At 39.5% G+C, this 7678-nt stretch overlaps 1 pseudogene; it reads left to right on the top strand.

The window, feature by feature from the left end:
* The first annotated feature begins 4463 nt into the window (after positions 1 to 4463).
* LOC125396274 (vomeronasal type-1 receptor 4-like) lies at positions 4464 to 5308 on the top strand (annotated as a pseudogene).
* Positions 5309 to 7678: the final 2370 nt, after the last annotated feature.

The raw sequence follows: 7678 nt of genomic DNA, 5'->3' as shown, positions 1-7678 counted from the left end.
GGATGCTCACCTTCTTAGATCTGGAGGGAGAGGGGAGGAACTTGAACTTCCCACAGGGCAGGAAACCCTGACTGCTCTTAGGACTGGAGAGGAAGGAGGAGAGGGAGTAGGGGGAATAGGAGGGTATGGGGAGGAGGGGAGGAATTGGAAATTTTTATAAACAAATAAATAAATAAATTTGAAAAAAATATATCAGAGACTATAAAAGTGGTAAAAATTGTTATTTTCTTTCGGAAAATATCAGAAAGCTGCATGGTGAAATTGATTTTTTTCATTATAATTCTAAGAGATACCCTGTTGAAGGGCATCGTGATGACCCATTGGCTACAGAGCATTTCTGCTTTAAGAATACCACCAGCTTTTCCTCCATCTACAGATTACTATTTTTCTCTACAGAACTCATCCTGAATGGAAGCCACATGAAGGACTCTATTTCTGATATTTTTTTTCTGTTTTTTATTAAACAAATCAGTCAAAGTACTACAAGCTTTAAACTGCTTTTTTTTTCTAAACTTAAAAATAAACAAAATACTTAGAAATTTTCTAAACAAAATAACAGAGACAACAAAGGGTTCCTTGCTGGACCAGAGATAAATATTTTGTTTTTCAATTTTATCTGTCATAATATATGTAATGTACAACTTAGTTTCTCTGCATCTATATTTCCCTCACTCAATAGAGAGGATAGAGAACCTGGTTTCCCCAAAAGCTGTCATTTCATTGACAGCAGAAACGTTTCTAATTTCTCGTGTATGTCGGTTTCCCCCACGTGTTGGAGACACCATTACACAGGGCAAGGAGAGACCAAGTGACCTCGAACTCTTCTCCCAAGAAAACCCAGTGAAGCTTTCTCTTCAGAAACAAAATGATGACATCATCATTTCTAATATCAGTCCTACACCCACATTTATTTACATCAGGTTGTATTTGATTTAGGAAAGACTCTTAGGAACTAGAATAAAAAGTACACAAAAAGACCACTCTTGTACACACATAAATTTTGGAAGTATCCTTGAAGTTTTATATTGTACAACCATTGCTTTTAGAATCAGGCCAATGTTGGGGAGGCAAACAATATTTCAAGTCTCATATATTTCATGGACAGGAATGAAACTATCAGTTACAGCAAGCACCTCAACTACTGATGGTCACAGGTAGAACAAGGGACTCTGAACTCGTCCTCATCCATGTATGGAACTTAACTCAATAAGCAGACTCTCTACTGCTGAGAATTATTTATTCTACTCTTGTTTAAGGAGGGATTTAGAAAGGAGAAAAAGAGACTGGATCTGTGTGTCAGAAGTTGGTCCCCTGCCAGGCCATAGTTGGCACTTTGGGAAGATGGAAAACATTCAGGAAATGCAGGGAGCTCCATACACAGAAACTTTGTTGTTTATTTTCTCACTTCATATCCTTCTTCTCGTAATTAAACCCTAATTAAGATAGAAATAACTTCTGAGCAAAACAGATGTAGTAATTGTGAGAGAGAGGGAAGCTGTACTTCAGGGACCGGGGCTCTTCCCCCTGACACTGTGACCACATGACACTTGAAGTCTGCAATACCTGATAGAAGCCACGAACCCACAAATCCTGAAGTACAAATACGACCTGGCAAGTGTTATCTACACAGAGCTGCACGAGATCCTGTCTGCATCACGAGGTCCAGGGGAGTTCATGGAGGTAAGATCTTCAATCCCCTCAGCTGTGCCAAGGAGAGTATCATTAAAGCAGAAGACTCTGAATAATCCAGGGAGTGGTTGAGAGGCTCTGTGATCCCCAGAACCCCTTCTTTCCTTCTGACTCTCAGAAGGCTGGTTCCTGGCACCAGAAAGATCAAAGGAGACTAGTTCCTGGAGATACTGAAATGGGACAGAAATGTTTAGGTATTGCTCTCCATCCTCAGGCTGGAGTACCATGACAGAGCTCTGGCTGGGCCTTAGCCTAAGTTACCTTTATAAATGGTTTAATTAGATACCTAAGATTTTCAGATGTCGAGAAATCCTGGAGACAATCATGATACATTGCTGTAACGTTAGCACTAGAGAGACTTGGCAACAGAATTGTTCAGGGCTAGGCTAGGTTACAGAGAGAGACTCTCAAAAATGGCTAGATAAATGAAAGAAAATAAAAACCTTATTTCAGGTGTAACTTTGCCAGTACTGTGACTTCAATAGTGTCACTAGTGTTTATGACACTTGCACTTTTCATTTTTGATGTATTTTCACTTTTCTAATATTGGCATAGTTTTACAATATCCTTCTGATTCCTAGTTTGACAGTTTTCTGTCTGTATCTGTCTTTAAAGGCTCTCGATTTTATCACATACTATTATAATACTTGTTCAGTCATTGTATTCCTGGCTGGTGAAGAATACAACACTCAGTGTTAACAGTTATCATTACCATCTTGAGAACTCTGCTATTTAGGACCCAGGCTGGGGAGGAGGACAGCCTGAAACAGCTCATCTTAACTTTATCCCATGCTAAGCAGAAAAGAACACAATCTTTTTAGTTCTGTCTGTTTGCCTGCTTGCTTGTTTCTTTTAGAGAAAACCAGGATGGGTGGATGTAACTTGCCGCAGGCTCTTGGGTGTTAGACTCATCCTGGAATCACCCATCCATCTAAACACAAGTCCATCTTGTCTTTTAAATTTGTTTCCTTTAGCATTTCCCAAATAATGTGGAAGATGAGACACCTCTTCCTCCACTAACAGTGACTTCAGTAGAAAGGAATCAGTTATTAGAGGATCAGAGCCTGGTCTCAAATATGACTTAAAGCTTGGAAAAGGGAAGAGAGGACAAGAAAAGTAGGAATCTCCATGTAAACAAAGATTAAAGAAACAGAAAATTGTTAAAATTTTCTATTAGTACTTGGGATTTTGACAAATTCCAATCACCAACAAAACACTTAAAGCTTTTATTCTAATTATGTCAGTGAATGCCGATGTGCTTTCTATTAATATCTGGAGCATTTTTCATTTGTACAGATATTTAGATGGTATTGTGATTTCTAGGACTCAGAGATACAGACAATAATTGCCTCTTTGTTAGAGAAGCAGTTGAAAGTAATAACTGACATTTTTTAGAGTCATAAGGCCACCTGGACACAAACCTCAGACAAGGCTACGTTGATGAAGACATAGACATTTAAAGCAATCCTGTGAGTTTAACAGGAATGAACCGAGGCATTGCAAGTTCTCAGAACACACAAACCCATGCAGCTACCGTAATATTCAGATTCCTCAGATCCTAGAACAGGTGCCCAAAGCTTACCATAAATCCCTGAGAAATGAGAATGGAGATCTAGAACTTGAGTATAACATCCTCCCTCAGTTTAAGTTCTGGAATCAGCTCAGACGGGTGTATAAAAAACCAGTCTGCCTGATAAACAGGTTGGAAGAAAAGCAGGCTGCAAAACCATCTGACATAATAGCTGCTCAAAAGTCCCCACAGAAGCAAATGCCACCATGAACTCTTAGACAGTGGAACCCCTGCTCACACCAGTTGCCCCCACTTACTGTGCTATGTGCAGTTGATATTGAGGACTTATAGCTTTTGGCAGAATACAACACCCCATTAATCCATTTCTTAGGTTTACTTCATCAAGATCCCCTGGTCCAGAGCTGTCCCATGCTCCCTTACATGTCGTGAGGTAACTCACTGGGGTTACAGATGCCCCGAAGTCATTCAATAGGATCAGAGCTCTCTGCTTTCTCCTCTTCGAGAAGGCAACACAAGGTTCTGTTAGACACAATCCTTAGCTGCAGCCCGGGAGTTATATGAAAATTTTCAAGTTTTTTTTTTTTTTTTTTTTTACGATTCAGCTTTAACTACAGAGTTTTATCTAAAAAGGCTGTGCAATTGGATTTGACATTGAGAACTACTTTTAAAAAATAACTAGTAAACATTTATATGGAGTAAAATCACAGAGTGACCAATGTAAAAACTTTAAAAATATTAGGATGTACAAATTGAAGTTATAAAGCTTTGAAGTCCTATGCAAATCTAGAAATTGTTACACTAATTAAGATGCAAATGAGAAAGGAGCCTGCATCTTTGGAAATTGGGTGGGGAAATAAGATGAAATAGAGGAACATGTAGAAATTTTGTTGGAGAAATTTACAGTTCAATTCAGTCATGTTGAGAATAGTCTATAAGTGTAGACAGACACCAAATACACACTTGACGACGCTGATTTTGCTTTTTCAGAGCTCAAACATATCTCCTTTAAAACTGTAGGTTTTTTTCCCTTTCCTTGGTAAATACCAAGCTCACCTGTCAGAGCACACACATAACTCAGAGTCCACAGAGAAGAGAAGGAGTTTGGGGACCCAGTCTACAGCAACACATGTGTCTGTCACTGACTCTCGTATATCAGAAAATGCTATTATGCAAAAATGTTTTTCAGATAAATGTCTCACATTACTAATGTTTTCTTGAAAAAGTTTTCTTTGTATCCAGGAAGAAAGAAATGCTCTTGAAATTTATTAAAGAAATAACTTTTTTCTTCATGACTGTGCTTGGCATGCTGGGAAACATTTCTGTTTCAGTGAATTATATGATTCGTTGGTGGGGAGGCCCTGAGAAGAAACCCATCCACCTTATTCTCATCCACTTGGCCTTTGCAAACTTCCTTATCCTTTTTACAAAAGGGTTGCCAAACACAATGGCAGCTTTTGGTTTGAGAAACTTCCTAGATGACATAGGATGTAAGATCCTCATTTACCTGCAGAGGGTGGCCCGTGGGGTCTCCATCTGCACCAGCAGTCTCCTCACTGTGGTCCAGGCCATCATCATCAGTCCAAGAGCATCTGGGTGGAGAAAGCTCATACCAAAGTCTGCATGGCACATCCTTTCATTCTTTTTATTCTTTTGGATACTCAATGCTTTAATAAGTGTGAACCTAATTCACTCGGCCACAAGTAGAATCCTGAATATATCACAGCTTAATAATGAAGACAACTATTGTTATGTTATGCTAGAAAGTCAGAAAATAAAGTGGATTGTTCTCCCTCTCATGGTCCTGAGAGACGCTGTGTTTCAGGCAGCCATGGGAGGGGCCAGTGGCTACATGGTACTTCTTCTCCACAGGCACCACAAGCATGTCCGCTACCTTCAGAACTCTGAGCTTCTCTACAGAACTCCCCCTGAGCTGAGAGCTGCTCAGAGTGTCCTCCTTCTGATGCTCTGTTTTGTTTCCTTCTATTGGTCAGACTGTGCTTTTTCTCTATTTTTAAGTCTCTCTTTAGCAGAAAAATCCTTGATGGGAAGTATTCAAAAATTTCTGGTCCTTGGTTATGCAACTTTTAGCCCTGTTGTGTTGATTCACAGGGAAGGACTTCTGCCTGTGTGTTGGCATGCTCAGTGGGAGAAATTGGGAAAATATCTTTCTAATTTTTCTATTCAAGGAGTGTGAAGGGATCTCAGTTCCATAATATTGTGAGTAAGATAAAAATGTCACAAAACAAGTCAGGCATGTGTTTATTCTTAGACAGTCTCCCTGGTGTTCTCAGCCTTGTGCTGAAAGAGAGAGATCTTAGTGAACTACAGTGATAAATGAAACCTCATTTTCCACTTTTCCTCTCTTTTGAAGGAATTTTTAAAAACTTTTCCACGTTTGAATTGCATGTAGATTAACTGCATTATGTCCCTGTAGCATATCCATGCCTGGTGAGTGTAAAGGGTAGAAGAGATCATCAAACGCTCTGTGACTGGAATTAGAGAGGTTGCTCTGAATCAAAGTGTGCTTGTTAAGAATTGATCCTTGGTCCTCTGGAAGAAAAGCAAGTACTTTCAACTACTGAGTCATGTCTCCAGCACAGAGAAAATCGTCTTAATTATGTTTAGTAAAACTGGTTTTACTGTCACCATGACTGGAAGCACACAAATGAATTTGGTAATTTTTTTTTATCAATTTAGTGGTTTAATCAAGTTATTCCAAGAAATTCTTTATCTTATACCTGATACTGTGCTTGCTAAATGTTACTATTATGATGCTATTTGTAATTCTTCACAGTTTCCTGTGTAGAAAATATTTTACAGAATTTTGAAAAAATGATATGAACTACATCCACTTCAAAGACTCCCAATGCACCAGTCAGAGGGTAAATGTACTGAAGTATTTCTTTGATGTTATATCCATGAAGGTTCTCTGCAAGAATAAAGATGGTAGATATGGGATAAATTGGATAGGATATACACAGTAAAGTTTCATTTTATATTCATTTATAGTTTTTATGCTAATTATAAAATACGGATTTTCCTTTTTTTCAAGAGTGAGATTGAAGTAGTTGAGGCTAGTTTGCAGCTGTCCTTTGTTAATGCCCTAGTTGCTCTCCACAACACTGTCCAGCTGTTTGTCACCAAAGAACTGCAAAAGGATCTGATTCTTCATTCATTTAAATGAAGGATTCACTGCTTGATTTCTTAAATTGGGTCCCCACAATAAGATACTGACATGGTTTTAACACTTTGTTAGACCCATTCTGAAAATTAGTTGATAGAATCATTGAACATGAAATTGTAAACTCACTAGAGGCACGTTTATGTTTTGTTTTTTAAAAGTGCTCTGTCATATATTACTAAACCCCTGTAACTTTTTGGGTGCATCATGGCTCTACTTTACAAAGATGTGTAAGTTTTTATATTTTGCTTTGTTGCACTGTATATGTAAAACATTCAAGTAATTGATGTGTATTGTACTACATATTATTAAATACCTTGGTTTTGTAATATGATTTATTTTTATGTATGTATCTGTGTGAGTGTATGCCACATTTGTATAGGTGCCCACACAGACCAGAAGAGGACACTGGGTCCCAGGGAACTAGAGTTTCATGTTGTCATTTTTAGGATTTCAGCATGAGTTGGAACCTATGGGTCCCATGGAGGGTGAGGACCACACAAGAGAGACCTCAGTGACTGGTGGGTGGGTCCAAACCTCAGCAGGTGACAAATATACCATAGAGACAGAGTTTGAGTGTGGAATTTGTTGAAAGGAGGCTAGAAGGAAGTGAAGGGGGAGAGAGAAAGAGAGAGAGAGAGACAGAGACAGAGACAGAGAGAGAAGAGAAGAGAAGAGAAGAGAAGAGAGACAGAGAGAAGCCAAGGCCTGCTTATTTCTTCAGAGGATGGAGCTTGTCTCATAAAAAAGGACCTTTTGTGCCTGCATACAGACTAGGACTCTGGGCTGGCCTGGGTACTGCCTGGTTACATCCTGCCAGATGACGGGGCAGGGCAGCATAATGCCTGAATCCCAACATTTCTATCTTTCCCTTTGTATAAGGCGAAACAGGGATAGGGGCACCAGGTTCTCAAGACTGCTTCCTGCTGATTTGTGGGTGTTGAAATCTTGGGGGACCTGAGAAAGCTGGGGTGCTGTCCTCACCCTAGGGTATCTGGTTGTTTCTCTGCTCTCCAGGCTCTGTGGAACCTGGCAAGGTGTTGGCAGAGCAAAGGACAAGGCTAAGTTTAGGAAAAAAAATTCTTTAGGTCCTGTTGATTGAGGGGTAGGGTGTAAGGACCAGGGAAAGGTGGGGAGTTGTAGGCTGTTAGGGCCAGGTAATTCAATGAGGGAGGGATGCTTCTGGCCTGTTTGCTGTTTGACGTCAATCCTCCAAGTTGGCTTCGTGGAACTTAAAAGAATTCTTTGAGTTTGTGAAAACGTGAGTTTTAGGCACA

The sequence above is a fragment of the Myodes glareolus genome, chromosome 14, assembly GCF_982192425.1.
Source record: "Myodes glareolus chromosome 14, mMyoGla1.1, whole genome shotgun sequence".
Lineage (NCBI taxonomy): Eukaryota > Metazoa > Chordata > Mammalia > Rodentia > Cricetidae > Myodes > Myodes glareolus.
This window is presented reverse-complemented; position numbering and strand designations above follow the sequence as displayed.